The sequence below is a fragment of the Eschrichtius robustus genome, chromosome 10 (genome assembly GCF_028021215.1).
Source record: "Eschrichtius robustus isolate mEscRob2 chromosome 10, mEscRob2.pri, whole genome shotgun sequence".
Taxonomy (NCBI): Eukaryota; Metazoa; Chordata; class Mammalia; order Artiodactyla; family Eschrichtiidae; genus Eschrichtius; species Eschrichtius robustus.
In genome coordinates, this window is record NC_090833.1 from 51,672,449 (window position 1) to 51,691,704 (window position 19,256).

Consider the following 19,256-nt stretch of genomic DNA (forward strand, 5'->3'; position numbering starts at 1 on the left):
GTTAAATTATCTGGAAGATGGGATCGCCAAGTCTGTGAACTCAAGATGGGCCTTGACAGAGGGGATAAGAAAAGCTGTGTCTTGCACGGGGAGTGATAGTTGCAAAATCAGGGTGTAGGAGTATGTGTTCTTTGGAACATAATAAGACGTACCTGACGAAGACAGAAGGTGTTTGTTGGAAGCCGGAGGAAGATAAGATAAAGTAGAGCCAGATTATGGAAGAGCCTGAAAGTCAGCAAAGGCGTTTACATTTAATGAAGAGAAATGTATTACCACTGTGGATATGGATGTAGGAGAATGCTAGATTTGGAGATGAGAAGAACAAAGAACTTCAGAGTTGGAGGTATCCTGTATGGTGGGGTGGGAACGACTGATATTTGTGGTACATGCTGTATGTCAGGTGCAAGATCTCATAGTTCTTATTCTTACAGCAACCTTAGAGGTAGATGATATCATTCGCATTTTATGTATAATAAATGAGCTCTGAGGAAATATAATTTGTCTGAGTTTTTAGAGCGATTGGGCCAGGATTCAACACATCTGACTTCAAAGCGCAGTGAGGATGGAGAACATTGAAATCAGTTCTTGATTTTACAGTTAAGAAAACTGAGACCCAGGAGATAGGGGACTATCCAAGGTTACCCAGGTAATGGAATGAAAGCAATTGGATGGGTAGTGTTCTGCAGAGAGAGGCCAGGTTAGAGGCTGCTGTTGTACACAGGTGGGGGTACCAGAGAATTTGGTACTAGTGGAGACATAGGAGTGAAAAAAAAAGTAGAGAGCAGTAGGATGGACATTCAAGGGAAAGTGGCAGTGGACTGATGTTGGAATGGGCAATGATGGAGAAGGCTGACGTGAAAACAATCCCAAAGTTTTAATCCAGGGGAACTGCCACTCACAAAGAAAATCCTCAGTGGAGCTAGTTTTCAGAGAAAGGCCATGTATTTCTTATGGGCTTGTCTGATTCTGAAATGACAAAGATACCAAATATAAAAATTGATGGTATTCATGAGCTGACTTATGTACATATTGATGGATACATGGAGAGCAGTAATGGAAGTGAAGGTGAAAGGATGTGAGGAACCAGCCCTTTTCTTTGAACTGGTGGTGAGATACCCTAGAGCTAATGACTAACTTTTACCTAAAGCAAAGGAGACTCACGTTTGCATGATATCCCAGGTTCTTTTTTATTCTGGCCTGCACCTTCCACCCCCAACCGGAGAATGACTTAACCATAATAAGCTGCATAGCTGTCTCTAGTAATTGATTCCCACTCTCCTGTTGGAAAGGAGTGTTGCCCCATCACAGTTCCCTCAATGAGACTCTTTTTTTCTTTCAGAATGATTGTCACTGTACTGGATGGACTGCTGAGCTATTGAATTACTTCTGTCTTTTGACCACACTAGGAAATTGTCCATGGAGTTGAGATATTTATTGCAGTAATTTCTGGCCTTACATACTTAGGTAAGGTGTACTTTTTTCCATATAACTATCATGAAGTTGTCATGCTTTTCTTCTTTAACTTTGCTTTTTAAGAGACATTAATCTGTTCTTTTCTTCTACCTTTTATGCTCTAATAATCACCTCAAAGTGCTCTTAATCTTCAAATATATGAGTGCAGAAAAGACTTTTATATAATGAAATATGAGCAAGCTGTTTGAAGAATAAAGGGAGAAATGTATTACTCTTCAGATTAAATCAATAAAAGTACCCCATTTCCTTAAACACAAGATGCATAGACTGGATTATACTAGAGAAACTTAATACATTGAAAGGAGTATTTATTATTAAGTCTACTTGAAAAAATGAAGATACTTAAGTATTAATATATTGCTGGCTTTATTCAAGTAAAGAAAATTTAGAAAATACAGGGAATTTAAAAGAAAAAAATGTGTTATTTCACTTCCAGAGATAACCAGTGTTAAAATTTTACTGCATTATTTATAATATTTGTTTTTACAAATATTTGTAATGGGGTGTGTGTGTTGTATGTGTTAACTTGCTATATTTTTGCAAATGAGAAACATTTATCACATGCTTGCTCCATGCCAGGCTCTGTACCAGCTCTGTACCAACCCCTTTACATACATTAATTTATTAATTCTCACAACTCTATGAGGTTGGTGCTTTCTTAACCCCATCTGTACACAAGAAAATTGAAGCTCAGAAAAATTAAATAACTTGCCCATGCTCACATAGCTGGTAAACCCACTCAGAACTTGAACCAGTCACATGCCAAAGCCCATACCAACAGGCTTTTTTACATACTTCTTTTCCTTGACAATGTGCTTATACCTTTTTTCCTGAAGCATCATTTTACATGACTATATGGTGTTCACTACTTATGTGGGTATGCAATGGTTTCTCTACCCCATTTCCTTTTGTTGGACATTTATTTGTTTTTCGTAATTTAGTTTTAGAAACAACATTGTAATAACATCTTTTGTGCACATCCATGATTATCTTTCTAGGGCAGATTGCTGCAAGTGGCATTGCTGAGTCAGCCACAGTGTGGGAATGTATCCTTCAGTGTTTGATGCATTCTGCTAATTGCCTTCTCGAAAGGTTGTACCATTTTATATTAACCACTAGCAGAATATGGAAGTGCCTGATGACCCTAAGCCTTCAACGACACTGGTAGTTGGCAATTGAATAATTTGGTTTGTGTTCTTAAAAGAGTCCAGGTGTCCTTGGTCAGGTCCATCTTCTTGCCTCTAACCCTCTAGAGCCATAGCCTCCTGACTGGTTTCTCTGTCTCCACTGTAGACCTCCCTTTGTCACTAAAGGAACTGCAGGACAATGGATAAGAGCATGGGCTCTAGAGGTAGATGCCTGGGTTCAAATCATGGCAGTACTGCTCTGCCTCAGTTTCCCCATCAATAAAATGGAAATAATAATAAAGCCCTTTCCTGTGGTGGTGCTAGGTGATAGTTGATGTAAAGTATTCTAGAACAAGTGCATGACTCCTGGTATGTGCTCAGTAATTGTTGGCTACTGCTGTTGTCTTCCAGAAGTCCATGCTCACATAATTAAAAAACCATAGCTTATATGCAGTTGACCCTTGAACCACATGGGTTTGAACTGCGTGGGTCCACTTATGCACAGATTTTTTTTCAGTAGTAAATACTACAGTACTACACGATCTGTGGCTGGTTGAATCTGTGGATGTGGAACCCTGGATACTGAGGAAGCCAGACATGGATGGAGGGCCGACTATAGATTTTTGACTGTGTGGAGGGTTGGCACCCCTAACTCCCGCGTTGTTCAAGGGTCAACTATACTTGTTTTAAATTAAATATGATTATTACCAAATTAGTAATTCACAGTAGAAACTACAGGTGCTGGCATTGTGTTATTGTATGTTAACACTGTGAGCAGCCTGAAGGTCACGAATAACCATCCCTGTCTCTGTTGATGATGCAAGGTCAGGATACTGAGGGGAGAGTAGTAACAGGAATAAGTAAAGTGTTAAAGAGCTTTATAAGCTCACAGAGCACTTTCACATGCATTATCTCGCTTGATCCTCACAGCATAACTGTGAGGGAGGTGGAGCAGGTATCATTAACCTCTTTTTACAGAGGAGGAAACTGACTTGGAGGAATTAAGTGACTTGTTCACTTGAGGTCATGGAAATGGTCACTGGCAGAGCTGAGTGTGTACTCTAGGCCTTCCGACTGTAAATCCTTACTCTTGATACTTTGTGACATAATGATAGACTGAAGAAGTGCAGGTGTAGATACCGAGGTGTAGAAATGTACCAGAAAAGGAAGGAGCAAAGAGGGATGCCGCCTGGGAGGAGGAAGCAGAGTTGGGATAAAGAACTTGGACATATTGAAAAGAAGGCAGGGACCCAGTGGGGAGGGAGGAGGGAAGGAAAGAGGGAGAGGGAGGGAGTGGGATCAGAAAGAGAAGGGAAAACTGAAGAGGCCAGGACCGCAGGACCCATAGGGCTGGCTGAGGAGCTGGAGGGAGGGGGGCTCCTTCTTTGCAGCAAGCAGGGAGGAGGGAAGGAAGAGATGGAGGATAGAGACTCAGGTGCCTGGAGGTAGAAAGGAATATTTGAGAGGGCTGAAGACTTATGGCCTGAATATACCTCCTAAATAAAGAAGAAAGTATTCGTTGAGAATAAGAGTGGTGGGTTTGGGGTTTTTGATTTGAGAAAGAGGAACTACTTAGAATAGCCAAGGTGTGAAGTGGGCCAGGGAAATAGAAAGGGCCACCAAAGACCTTTGCAGCACAAGAGACAGGACCCAGATAATGTTTAGGCACCAACTTGGCTGATTCTAGGACCCTAGCAACCCTGCTCTAGGGGTGCTGAGAATGTACACTTGCCAGACAAGGATGTTTCTTTGTGAGCAAAAGGTAAGACAGGCACCGGCTCGACATTAGGAAAGGTAAATTCCTCAGTTGCCTATGGAATGAGAGGAAATCACACTCTACAATAATCCTCTTGTTTCCAAATACCACAGTGGCTATCAGGCTGTGCTCTAGTCCCGGGGTACCCTTTGCTCAGAAGTTAAGTACCGCAGTGATAATATTTGTCCACAGTTGTACTTGGTGTAGGCTGTTTTAATCAGTGGAGAAAGAAGAAGCACTAGTTCAGTTTTTGGTTCTGGAAACCTTTGTTAAGGACTGTGCTTATAGTCAGAAAGGTGAAGTAGGGAGATTAGATGGTTTCTTAATCTGTGAAATGAGGAGTTAGACTAGATAAATGCCTCCCAGTGTCCCTTTCTGCCATACCATTTTCTGATTCAACTTCAGTCTACACTGAGTCTTCTATCTATGACCTCCTTTACAAGACAGTTTAGCATTTCTATATTTTTATTTTATGATGTCCTAGATATTTTTTTGCTTGGATACTTTGCTTAATATTAAAAGTAATGTATATTGACTGGTAGATAAATGAAAGATATATAGATAAAATAAAAGGACCTGTTGAAAATGTACAATCCTAGAGAGCCCAGAAATGAACCCACACACTTATGGTCAATTAATCTATGACAAAGGAGGCAAGAATATATAATGGAGAAAAGACAGTCTCTTCAATAAGTGGTGCTGAGAAAACTGGACAGCCACATGTAAAAGGATGAAATTAGAGTATTCTTTAACACCATATAAAAAAAAAATAAACTAAAAATGGCTTAACGACCTAAATGTAAGATTGGATACTATAAAACTCCTAGAGGAAAACATAGACAGAACACTCTTTGACATAAATCATGGCAGTATCTTTTTGGATCCATCTCCTAAAGTAAAGGAAATAAAAGCAAAAGTAAACAAATGGGACCTAATTAAACTTAAGCTTTTGCACAGCAAAAGAAACCATTGACAAAACAAAAAGACAACTTACTGAATAGGAGAAAATATTTGCAAATGCTATGACCTATAAGGGATTAATATCCAGCATATATAAACAGCTCATACACCTCAACATCAAAAAAACAAACAACCTGATTAAAAAATGGGCAGAGGAACTGAATAGACGTTTTTCTAAAGAGGAATGCAGTTGGCCATCAGGCACATGAAAAGATGCTCAACATCACTAATCATCAGGGAAATGCAGATCAAAACCACAGTGAGCTGTCCACCTCACACCTGTCAGAATGACTGTCATCAAAAAGAACACAAATAACAAGTGTTGGCGAGGATGTGGAAAAAAGGGAACCCTCTTACACTGTTGATGGGAATGTAAGTTGATGCAGCCACTATGGAAAACAGTTTGGAAGTTTCTCAAAAAACTAAAAATAGAACTACCATATGACCCAGCAATTCCACTCCTGGGTATAGATCTGAAAAAAAAACCAAAAACACAAATTAGAAAAGATACTTGCACCCCAGTGTTCATAGCAGCATTATTTACAATTGCCAAGATATGGAAGCAACCTAAGTGTACATCAACAGATGAATGGGTAAAGAAGACGTGGCATATATACACAGTGGAATACTACTCAGTCATAAAAAAGAATGAAATTTTGCCATTTGCAGCAACATGGATGGATTTGGAGGGCATTTTGCTAAGTGAAATAAGTCTGGCAGAGAAAGAGAAATACTATATCACTTATATGTGGAATCTAAAAAAAATACAACAACCTAGTGAACATAACAAAAAAGAAGCAGGCTCACAGATAAAGAGAGCAAACTAGTGGTTACTGGTTGGGGGAGGAGGGGCAATATCAAGGTGGGGGAGTGGGAGGTACAAACTATTGGGTGTAATGTAGGCTACAAGGATGTATTGTACAACATGGAGAATATAGCCAATGTTTTGTAATAACTGTAAATAGAGCGTAACCTTTAAAACTTGTATAAAAAATTAGAAAATAAAAAAATTTTAAAACAGAAAGTGCACAGTCCTACCACCGTTACATCACTGCTGTTAATATTCTTCCAGAGGTTTTTCTATGTGTATATGCTTAAATAAGATTTTTAAATATAGACATGCAACCTACTTTTCTCAGTTGGTATGTTGTAAACTTCTCTCCATGTCAATATCATTGCTGCATAATTATTGAAGGTAGATAAAGAGTCTAGTTTAGGAATGTATGTACTTAACAAATCTCCCTCTAGACACGTGTGTCAGTGCCTATGAGGATAACTATAATTTTGAGACTACTCTTAATTATTCTTACTATAAAATCAGGAAAAAGGTCTCTGATCTATATTACCTGAAAGACAACCAATTTACAATCCCACTGATATTATGCAAGGTTTTCTTTTCCCACACTCTTTTTAACATTAGATCATAGAATTTAAAAAACTTTATCCAGTTTTATGCACAGGTGGACATTTATCATATGTTTATAAGGCATTTTTATTTCTTCTTTTGTGAATATTGTGTTCATGTTCTTTTTTTTAAATTTTATTTATTTTTATTTTTATTTATTTTTGGCAGTGTTGGGTCTTCGTTGCTGCACGTGGGCTTTCTCTAGTTGCGGCGAGCGGGGGCTCTTCTTCATTGCGGTGTGTGGGCTTCTCATTGCTGTGGCTTGTTGCGGAGCACGGGCTCTAGGCGCGCGGGCTTCAGTAGTTGTGGCTCGCGGGCTCCGTAGTTGTGGCTCGTGGGCTCTAGAGCACAGGCTCAGTAGTTTTGGCGCACAGGCTTAGTTGCTCCACGGCATGTGGGATCTTCCTGGACCAGGGCTCAAACCGGTGTCCCCTGCATTGGCAGGCAGATTCTTAACCACTGCGCCACCAGGGAAGTCCTGTACAGTGTTTTTAAAAGTAGGTAAATATTTAATTTTAGGTGGTTGAATCTTTTTTCTATGGCTCCACATAGACTAATTACGAAGCAAGAATGCCTTGGTATTATTCCCCCGAAGTCTGTTCTTCACATAACAGAATGATCTCTTTCAAGTATAATCACATCTTGGCACACCCCTGCCTAAGCCGGTCATGGCATTCTCCTTACCATGGCCTGCAAGGCCCGGCATGATCCATCTTTGCCTGCTCTCTGACCTCACCTCTGTCACACTCGAACACTTTGTTCCAGCCCCACTGGCCTCCTTTCAATTCATGGAACCCGTCAGCCTCTTTCCTACTCCCAGGATTCTGCAGGCGCTATTCCTTTGCTTGGAACATGTCTTGTGCGTGCGTGTGCGCACACACACAGACACACACACACATACACACATACACTTGCGCTCATGCAGCTTTCTTATGGCTGACTCCTCGTCCAGAGAGCCAGTTCCCGAGACAGTGCTCTGGAGCAGGCTGCTTGGGGTCAACTGGCTTCCCTGTTCACTAGCTCTGCTTCCTTGGGCAAGTTACTTCACCTCTTCCTCACCTGTAATATGGGAATCATCATCGTAATAGTACCTAACTCACCTTGTTGAGAGGATTAAGTGGGTTAATTCATGCACAGCTCTTAGAAAACTATCCTTTTCACAGGGTGCACATGAGTGGTTCACTCTTAACCATAGTCCTCATTCTTCAGGCTTCACCTTAACTTTCACCTCAGACAGAGTGCCTTCCTGTTCAGCATTGGTCTTTCCCTCTAGTATTCTCTATCTCATAATCCTGGGGTTTTTCCCCCTTTGAGCATGTGTCAATATGTAATTATTTTTAACTTATCTTCTATTTCCTATTTCCTCCTCTAGCCTCTGACTTCATAGGGACAGGGGTTGTGTCTGTGTGGTCCACAGCCAGGTCTGTAATGCTTAGTACATAGTGTTTGCAGAATGAATGAATGAATAGCAACATCTCTAACCACAAGATTGCATAGAAATCTACCTATATTTTCTAATTATAGTTTTATGGCTTTGTTTCACATTTTAAAATATTTCATCTGTATGAAACTTAGTTTGAAGTATGACTTGAGATATGAATGAAAATTAATTTTTTCCCGAATGAGTAGCCAATTGCACTTTTTGTAATTCTTTTAAAGAGAACTCCAACCCAAACTACAGTCCTTAGGGACTCTGATGTTGTTTTCTGTTTCTTTCATTTGTTTTTCTCTCCTTGGGTAGTCCTTTTGCAAAAAGTAAATGCAGAAGCTGTTCATAGACTTGAGCCAAATTCCTCATGAGAATACTGGCCCAGTATCAGGAAAGATGCTCCTGGGGTCACCTACCATAGCCTAGCTTCCAAGAGGAAGGAAGACATAATGTTACCAATTTAGGGACTTGTGCTATTTGCTCAAATATCTAATGTTGTGAAGCCTGCTAGAAATTTTGACAATCTTGTTTTAGATATTGTGTCTGCCTTTTTAAAAAAAAAACTACTGAAGCCTGGAAACTTCAACTTTCCAATGACTAAATTACTTTTCCTTAACTGTCTCTTGCATTTAGATGAGGGACGAAAATGCTTTGGCAGCACATGTATTTTGATTTTGAAAGATTAGTCACCATTCTTTTCCATATTTTAGCTTTTAAAATTAATTACAAAAATAATGCCTACCCATTGTCACATATTCAAGCCATAAAACATGTGTACAGAAGAAAAAGACTCTTACATCCCACCTTCTGATCCCACACCTTAATATAACCACTGCTGAGTTTATTGTATACCTTTTCAGCCTTTTTTATACTTAGTAAATATATTAGATCTTTACACACACACACACACACACACACACACACACACACAGACACCCCGTACACTCATATACTTGCATACTTTTTCTGAACAATGTCTTAAAACCACTTTCTTATATACATCAATGGGCTTTAAAAACACTTGAAGCCTTTGTTTTCTGGCTGGCAGCATCTTAGAGAACTTACTCATTGATATTTTCCCAGGGCTTTGAACACCAAGCCTACTTAGTTTGTGGGAATCACTGGATGTAATCTTCCAGAGAGCAGGGGCTCGGGCACATTCAGGAATGTAATATAATCTGATAATAATTTCCATCTCACTACAGAGGAAGAAATGGAGACTTATAAGGGAAGCCAGTAGAGTGGGAAAGGGGAAAATTATTCCAAGTTCATGAAGGTGAACATTTAGCTAAACGTTTCACTGGGTTATATAACAAGTAGTTTGATTTCCAGGGAAAAAGGATGGGAGATGGCGTGCTGTCAGGTTGCGAAAATTTTCACAACTTTATCTCTCTTCATTCTCTCCTGCCCCCACCGCTTTTTTCGGTCCATGAGAACAGAAGATAAATTTGGGGTGGAGTAGGGTAGAGACCAGAGTGACTCACCAGGCTGTGCCCTTCACACTGGCATTCGAAAGCATGCAGTTGGCTGCCCCCGGTTCTGATCTATGGCACTGCAGTCCAGAGAACTGTTAAGGGTTTCTGTAAGTGATGGGAGCTCTGGACTTAGGCAGAATTGCACTTGTCAGGGTTTTTCACAGTGCCCACCTTATTACACTAGAGAGGCAAGTTTCATTGCTTAAGGGGACAATTTACGGCAATGGGCTTATCTCCTTGTTTTAGCTCTTTATGTTTTTCTGCCTCTTAATAAAATGTGAAGTCACAAAGCAAGTAAATAGTGGTGTAGTTTTCTGGCAGGAGGTGGAGAACGGCTAAGCAGGGGAAAAGGCTAACATGATTGACAGAGGCTGACTGTAGATTTACATTGGGAATAACTCGTTCTTCAAAACTTTATTCATTTTCTTGTGGGAATTATGGGGTAAATCATACACCAGGAGGATGGATGATTAAAAATGTAGGAGTTATGATTTCTTTTTGATTTTGTAAGTCTCTAAGTCCTCCACCTTAACATAGAGTTCTCATTTCAGGAACTCTTGATGAAATGATGGGAACCAGTCCTGCCAAGGATTAAAGAGAAGCAGAAACGCTTTAAAATCTTAAATTGTTAATAAGCTTGAGATTGTTTATATTTTGTAAAATATCTTAAGATCCAACGAACTGAAGTAGAGAATTAATCAAATCTACAAGTGTAGATATTTTTGAATAATCAAATATATTGAATGGGGTTTTAACTGTTAGTTTCTGTAATTTTAGAATAGCATTAGTAATGTTTAATAATGACACTTAAAATGAGGAAAATTTTGAAAAAATTGAACGTAAGAATCTGGAGAGTTAAGATTCCCTGTCACTCTTACTCCATCCTCCTCTAACATATAAAAGAAATTCTTTTGATTTAGCCATGTTGTATTGATGATGATCTATTTATTCCAATTAAGAGAATTGACAAAGATATAAAAGTTCTTCATAGCACTCTTTCTTGTTACAGAAACAGTTTGATTTTAAGAAGTTTTGAAAAGCTCCCTTTTGATTTGAAGTTCTCTTGTTTCCTAATAATCACAATGAAATGGCCAAAGCAAATAGCTTAAAGTAAAATGCAGTTGTTGGTGCCTGTTGAGAAGGATTAACTAAGTTAATTTATGTGACCCAGAAAACAAGTAACTAAAAGGACAGTGCTTTTTCTGGTGTGGATTTCTATTGCTGTGAAAGCACTCTGAAGGGGACTTCCCACCCCAAAAAGAAGAACCATCAGAGAATCAACTGTAAACTGATTCTACTGCTGTTTAGGGTGTCTTTCCAAATATAATAGATTACTAGTGAGAAGATTTGTGTTGAGAGAATAGGAGAAATGCTAATTTCTAGAACTTGATAAAATGGTAACAAGCAGCTTTTACACCAAATCAGTAAGTCTTTTGCAAGTTCCTCCCCAGGGTCCTGTGTATGAGCCATGGTTCAGTTTCCTCACCTGTAAAGGAGGGTGGGAATTCCTTAGATGTTCATTGCTGTAGATTAAGTTTGGAGAGAAAGGAGACTAAAGGCAACCAGGGCCATCTGTCCTCTCAGCCCTTATCCTAAAGCTGAACTAGGGTGTGTCTCAGGCAATGGATCATTTTGCTGCCTTGGGGACAGTGCTTACTTACAGTCCCTGGTTTTTAGTAGGTTTTCTTTTCCCCTGGTGACATTCTTTTATCTAGAGTGTTCCACAGAGAGGCATCTGGATGCGGAAGATGCCCATCCACATCGGTATCAGTCTCACTATTCTGGGGTAAAGTAACTCAGTGGCAGTTGGTGTTTTGGTCTTACCTACATATTATTATTATTTTTTAAATAAATAAATACGTAAATTTATTTATTTATTTATGGTTGCGTTGGGTCTTCATTGCGGCACGCGGGCTTTCTCTAGCTGTGGCGAGCGGGGGCTACTGTTCGTTGTATGCGGGCTTCTCATTGCAGTGGCTTCTCTTGTTGCGGAGCGCAGGCTCTAGGCACGCGGGCTTCAGTAGTTGCAGCACGCGGGCTCAGTAGTTGTGGCTCGCAGGCTCTAGAGCACAGGCTCAGTAATTGTGGCTCACGGGCCCAGCTGCTCCGCGGCATGTGGGATCTTCCCAGACCAGGGCTTGAAGCCGTGTCCCCTGCATTGGCAGGAGGATTCTTAACCACTGCGCCACCAGGGAAGTCCCTTACCTACATATTGTTTTTAAAGTTGTATTTATCGTTAATGAGAGAAAACTCAAATAACAAAAAAATGAACAATTTAAAAATGAACAATTCAGTGGCATTTATTACATTCACAGTGTTGTTCAGCAGCCACCTCTGTCTAGTTCCAAAACACTTTCATTACCTCAAAAGATAACCCTATACCCATTAAGCAGTAACTCCCTGTTCCCTCCTACCACTGCCCCTGGCAACCACTTATATGCTTTCTGTCTCTATTAATTTACTGATTCTGGATATATCTTGTAAATGGAATCATATAATATGTGACCTTTTGTGTCTGGCTTTCTTCACTTAGCATGTTTTTGAGGTTCATCCATGTTGTAGCAGGTCAGCCATTTTATGGCTGAATAATGTATTCTATTGTACGATATACCACAATTCGTTTATCCATTAATCCGTTGATGGACATTTGATTTCTTTCCACCTTTTGATTATTGTGAACAACACTGCTGTGAACATGGATGCATAAGTATCGGAGTCCATGTTTTCAATTTTTGGGGTGTATATACCTAGAGGTAGAATTGCTAGGTCATATGGTAATTCTATTTAACTTTCTTGAGAAACTGCCAAACAGTTTTCCATAGCAGCGGAACCATTTATATTCTCACCAGCAATGCTTAAAGGTTCCAGTTTCTCTACGTCCTTGCCAACACTTATTTTTCCTTTTATTTTGCAGATTGTTCATTCTAGGTGTATAGAAACACAACTACTTATACATTATTTTACTTCTTAAAAAATTTAAAGTTAAAAAAAATAATCTCTTCTGGTTATTTAAAAAATTAGTTAAGAACCCCACTATTTCTCCAGATATTTCCTACATTGGCTCCTCTTAAGTTTGATATATATCCTTCTATATATTTTCTATACATATATGTACAAATATACTTTCTTCTTTTGGATAGACTCATATACTTTGTCTACATCTTAACTTATTTTTACTTAATTATAGATTATGAATACTTTCTTTGTCAGTACATCTAGATTGACCTTATTCCTCTTAAATGCTGCAGAGTACCCTTTTGTACAAATGTACTATTCAGTTTAAAATTTTTCTTTTAATGAGCATTTAGTGTGTTTTCAGTTTCTTCTGTTACAAACATTGCAACAACTAACAATCTTGTACCTTCGTCAATATATACTTCTATGAGTATGTCTCTAAGGTAAATTCCTGTAAGTAAAATTGCTTAGGCAAAAAATGTGTGCATATTATCTTTTGATGGACAGTAAGAGGTCTTGTTTTTGTTTTTAAGAACCTGTCTACTATGGGCATAGATGCTACCCACTGTTATCTAAGAACATCACAATGAGTAATTAAATGCTTGGAAAAAAAGGAGAAAAGAAGGGTGTGACTAACCCTTTTTATTCCCATATAATGTAGTAACATATGTAGTAATCAAAATAGAATGTAAGTAATAAAATCCTTTTGGGTATGTTTGTGAGCTATGTAAACAAGGTATTTTAAAATGCATATTTAGTCCAATTTACTGTTGTCAGGTGTGGAAGCAACTAGTAGCACATAGGCACCTCTCGGGCTTTTCTCTCTTGCCTTTTGTATGCCCCACCCCACTCCTAACATATCTTTCATTATCCCCCCACCCATTGCTGGCAGTCATTTTTAGATAGCTTTGGATTTATGCCAAAAGATCTTTTGCTTGTTGACGGATTCTGTGAATACCCAGTGTTTTCTTGTTTAGCACCATCCAAGAAAGACCAGTTTGGGAATTTGCTAACATGTTCTAAAGTTAAAGACATTGTTTTGTTCAGGACTAACTGAAAAGCTTAGCTAAACTCCAGAAGGAAGACAAGAAACCCACTCTTGTCACTGGTGGGTAGTAAATCATTTTAATGTAAAATCATTTTGATCACACCACTTAATGGTGGGTTGTTAAAATTAGTGCACGTAGGCCTGTAGACAAGTAGGCATTTTGACTATAAATGGAATGGGTTAACTTTTTTGTGGAAAAATACTTTTACATTCAAAGGCTAGTGCTAGCATCTAGACATCCCTAATATTCTTTCATTAACCTTTCATGGATTTTTGACTCTCATTTTTAGTCTATTCCATATTTATAGTAATCAGAACAACTTTTGGTCTTCTGTTAGTTATAGAAGATAAATACTACCTGAAGTATTCCTATTTAGAGTGTTTTACAATTCAGTGTTTAGGTACAGGTTGATCATCCTATAATAAAATAATTTCATTTTTGCTTAATTATATGGCACAAAACTTTTGACAAATTATTTATGTCCTTATAACTTTACTTATGAAGTCTTACAGTCAGAGGACGTTGATAAAAATTTTTTTTTTTTTTAAAGATTTATCGATTGATTGATTGATTGCTATGTTGGTTCTTCGTTTCTGTGCGAGGGCTTTCTCTAGTTGCGGCGAGCGGGGGCCACTCTTCATCACGGTGCACGGGCCTCTCACTATCGTGGCCTCTCTTGTTGTGGAGCACAGGCTCCAGACGCGCAGGCTCAGCAGTTGTGGCTCACGGGCCTAGTTGCTCCGCGGCATGTGGGATCTTCCCAGACCAGGGCTCGAACCCGTGTTCCCTGCATTAGCAGGCAGACTCTCAACCACTGCGCCACCAGGGAAGCCCGATAAAATATTTTTATTAGTTATAAGTATTGAGGACCTCTTTTTCTTGGAGAGCCAATGTAATTTCTTTTGACTACTGCTTTTAATTCTTACAAAATAGTTCTTGCCTAGATGAAATTCCAGTGTGACTCCCTTTTTCCTCTGTAATTTTTCATATTTCTGTTATTATATCTCAACTCTTTTGGCTAGCAGTTTCTGTGAAAACAAAGCATGAATTCAAGGCGGTTTCGTGTTTGATGATTGGGATTGTAATGTTACAAATTGTATCATCTAATAATGGTCTTCCTAAGTATTTTGCTCTGTTTTAAAACTCATTCTTGGGTCTTACCATGTATTTCTTACATATGGAGAAAGTGTCTCTTGTTACTTGTTCAAGAAGAAGTAGGTTTATATCAGGATTTTAAAAGATGACTTTTTTCAGGGATATTTTCCTCTTGGCTTTGGCATTTTGTAAGAAATTTTCATATTCTTCCCATTTCTGGTACACGTTAATTTGGGGGTGGGGTTAGGTACAATATGGTACGATCCCTAGCTTGTAAATAAGGCCTGGTGTTGTAATGTTTTGAAAATATGCCTGGCTAGCTCTCACATTTAAATGTGTAAATTATCTTTGCAGCAGTAAGTGAGCTTGAAGTAGCTTTGATAACTAATCATTGTATAATCACTCAGCCAAAAGAATTTACTAAGAATAGCTTGTGTGTCTTGCTTCCGATTTAAAGGTTAGTAGTGTGAGACTTGTTCCTGGTGCCTGTAACTCTAGTTATGTGGAGAGACACCACATTAACATTTAGTATTTTTTTTACTCTTAATAGTTCCTACATCAGTCATCATCATCTTTACCTTTCCCTTGTCTAGAACAGAGAAATATTTTACTTATTATATTAGTATTAATTTGTGTTCTGTTTTTAATTACAAAGAATAAATGCACTTGTTTAAATTTTTCTCTTTTAAAATTTCCAGAATTGTTTTAAACTTCCTATGCTTGATTTTTGTTTCACATTAAGTCGTGGTTGAGGTGGTGGGTGGAGTGCCAATGGCCCTTGATTTCAGCAAGAAGCCTTCTCATACTATAGAATCTTGACTTTGGGGTACCAGTTCATAGATGCATTAGTGTTTAAGGTAAAAGTTAGACGTAATATATTCAAAGCACCAAACAAGTATTGTTCTGATTATTCGGGTTTTCTGTTCCATCTCTTTCCTGGAGACATGGTAAATAATGGCAATGATGCTAATAAAAATCATTTATTAAATGGGCACAGACATATGTGCCAGACATTGTGTTGGGCAGTTTGTAAATACCATCTCATTTAATCCTAATAGAAACCTCCTAATTTTTTAGAAATGGAACCTAGTGCTTAGAAGGTTAAATGACTTATCCAAGATTGCACAGCTAATTAGCCAGAGAACTGTCTGAATTTTGTCTGAGTTCACTGCTCATTCCATATAATATATACTGTGGCTGTCTTTGTGTCAGTAAAGATGAGAAGGACTTTAGGATTGCCTTGCCTTCAAAGTATTTTTAGATTTTAAGATACTTCAAAGTATTTTTTAAATGATTTTTTAATGTTAGGGTTTTTTTTTTTTTTTTTGGCTTAGCTGTTGTCAGGCCTTTGGTTTCTAGATATAAAATACTAGCTATGAGGAAAGGTATATTGCTCCCAGATTGTACAATCATGCCTTTTCTTGAACCTGAATATAACTTTTCTCTTAGACTTTTTCTTTCCTATGAGTAGACTACAACTTCAGGCTGGAAGGGTATTGGATTTAACGGCAGAGAAAGTGAAGCACTAAACACGAGAGTGTGTAGACTATAAATATGAGTCAGTTGTGACTACCTTGACCTTTGGTCTGAATGCCCCTGGCTTCACCCTGCACCCAGCAATGTTGTACAGAGTTTGGATTCAGGAAGCCCGGCAAAATGATGCAACTGGGAACTTACCTTGGATAAATAAAGAGCCCTGACTTCAGCCCCATGTACATTTATTCTTCCTAAATTGCTAAGGTGTGAGCTTCTGATGAGGCTGGGCTCATGATGAGATCTTCTTTTGGAAGAAGGTAGTCTTGAGAAAAGGAGGAGGATGGGTTTTTATCTGGCATATAATTAAAAACCTGCCTTATAGGTTCTGGACAAGTAGGGTCGTAGGTGTTGGGCTTAATAAAAAGGTTTTGCTGTGATGGATGATTTGGGATGTAAAGGAGGTATCCAGCTTATATAGTCTGAAAGTGCTCTTCTTAGGCTAAGAAAAGAAATGGAGGATATCGTAAACACAGCAATCAACAAATAAACGCTAAAAGACTCTATTTTTGTATTGGGTTTGTGTATAAAAATCACGTGACTTTCACATGAGTGATGCTTATACTAGGAGATGGAAATTGTTAGAGCATTTTGTGTTTACTTATAAGTGCATCTGAGGTGGATAACAGAACGACCCACTTACAACTAATCTTTCAGAGAAAGTTAACTGTTACTGTACTAACAAACTATTGAAGACACTGCCATGTTGGTAAGAAGTTAGTCCTGGTCTGTTTTTTATTGGTGATGGGAAGTATCTTATTACTGCCTTGTATCTTAAGTGACACCTAAGGAAGTGACTAGAAAATGAAATAGCAGGAAAAAGATTGTTAAAATAGAATCTGTGCCATTTGTAGACTCTTAAAAATTGGGGAAGAACTGGCATAAGCAGAACACACTGAAGTCCAATTTCCTAAAGTCAAATACGTGATGACATGGAACATCTCTTGTCATTAGAATTTCCTTCTTTTATGGCATTTGGACTTGTGACCCAGTGCAGTGAGAAATTCAGGTGTACGTGGAAGGAGAGTGAGTCCTGCCCTCCTTGCTGCATGCAGGCCCTGGGAGGGGGAGGCCCCAGATTACGGGCAGTGGTAGAATGACAGAAACCCTCCTCCACACTCTTTTGGTTCTCATCCTTCTTTCTTTGGTTTGTTTGCTCTCCGTGGCTTGGCCTAACATTGCTTCTCACTGAATCCCTTGCTCTTAACACACCCACGGGTACAGAGGTCAGCTTTGAGTTAGCTTTTTGTATGACTTGGTTTGATGGTTTCAGATAGGGTATGTTTCAAAGCAGGTATGGAATAGCAAGTAGAGCTTCTCTAAGTCTGTTGAGAATCTGGACTTGAAACAATGTGAAGTAAAGCACTTAAGAGGATTCCCAGCCATTGGTCACTGGGGATGCTTTTGATGATTTCTAAGGTGGTAAGGCTACTCTGGCTACGTAATAAACGCAGGAGAATTTAAGATGAGTGTCATGTGATATAATATGAATGTAAGCTAAAAAAAATGAGAATTAATGTCAAGTTTATTTAACTTCAAATTGCCTGGTAAATGTGCATTCAGAAAATTTTAAAAATTGGGCCACAGTTCATATTCTGTTTGTATATTTTTTCCACACAGCATTATTTTATATGAATGTTTTCATAAATGGACAGAAGTCATATAATGGTCATTTTATTAGGAACATAATATCCTATTGTGTCACGTGCCATGGTTCTTGCTAAGCTGTCCCCCTGATGTCAAATATTTCGTCTGTTTCTAGTTTTTCTCTATTATAAATACTGAGCACTGAAAAGGGCCATTCTTGCTATGGTCGTTGTTGAGCATATGCTGTATATGCTCATCTACATGCATGACATCAGATGCTGTGGTGGATGGTACAAAGGTGAATGACGCACAGAGTGCTGTAGGAGGCTGGAGGAATGAGGGATGCTTTCTGTCTAGTGTGATCAAGGAAGGCTCCATGGAAGAGTGGCATTTGATTCGGGGTCTTGAAGAATGAGTAGCAGTGAGAATGGCAAATACGGGAAAATTGAACTCCACGCAGTGAAGTAAGCAATTTCAGAGTATTGTGGCTGGAGTACATCAGGTCCATCTGCTGAAGAGTCTAAAATACATTTCACCACAAAAATATCATGCTGTAACGATGTGTCTTAAATATGTTTTAGAAAGAGTATGTACTATAAGTGTATGGTAAAAATGTTGTCAAAGGGATGCTAGATACAGAAAGTATGTGACTACAGGTTTAACTCCTCCTATTTGTCAGTCACTTTTTGATCTTCCCTATCAGTGATTCTATAGGCCAGTCTTATGAGGGAGATAATATCTGATTTCCAAGTGATGAGGGGGAGGCATTTAAGTATGCCAGTTTGCATAAATACAGGAGGTTATCAATATCGTATGTACAAGCAAACTCTAGCTCATTCGTGCATGGATCAAGGATTTTTAGGTAGTTATTATGTGCTAGATGGGTCAGTGCTGGAGTAAAGACATAGAAGATTCCATCTCCCAAAGAAACTAATGGATTAATTGAAGAACCAAAATAAACAATGACAACAATAAAAACAAAACCTCGACAGTATATTAAGCCCTTTGAAGTTATGCATAGGGTACTATGAAGGCACAGGAAAGGGGAATTTATCACTGGTGGGGGTGGGGCGGGAATCAGGGAAGGCTTCCTGGAGGAGGAAATGTCTACACTGGGTTTTAAAGAGTGGGAGGAAAACAAGTGAAGCCCTCCTATGGTAGGCAAGGTGATCAGCCTGGGCAAAGGCACAAAGAAGTGAAAGAACATAAACACTAGGAAATATATATATGTGTGTGTGTGTGTGTGTGTGTGTATATGTATTTATATTTATATAATAAATATATATTATACACACACACACACACACACACACACACACACACACACACACACACACACACACACACACACACACACACACACACACACCCACACCCTACAGCCCTTCTCTGCAGCTAGAGAGGTGGGGAGA

The 19,256-nt window shown here is 38.8% G+C and overlaps 1 protein-coding gene across 5 annotated transcripts in view; it reads left to right on the forward strand.

The window, feature by feature from the left end:
- Positions 1-19,256, forward strand: part of KANK1 (KN motif and ankyrin repeat domains 1) — a 189,369-nt gene that overhangs the window by 67,617 nt on the left and 102,496 nt on the right. For all 5 annotated transcript variants that reach the window (XM_068552966.1, XM_068552970.1, XM_068552969.1 and 2 more), the window contains exon 2: positions 1,340-1,464. The gene's annotated coding sequence lies outside the window, so the exon portion shown is untranslated. The remainder of the gene's footprint in view (positions 1-1,339; positions 1,465-19,256) is intronic.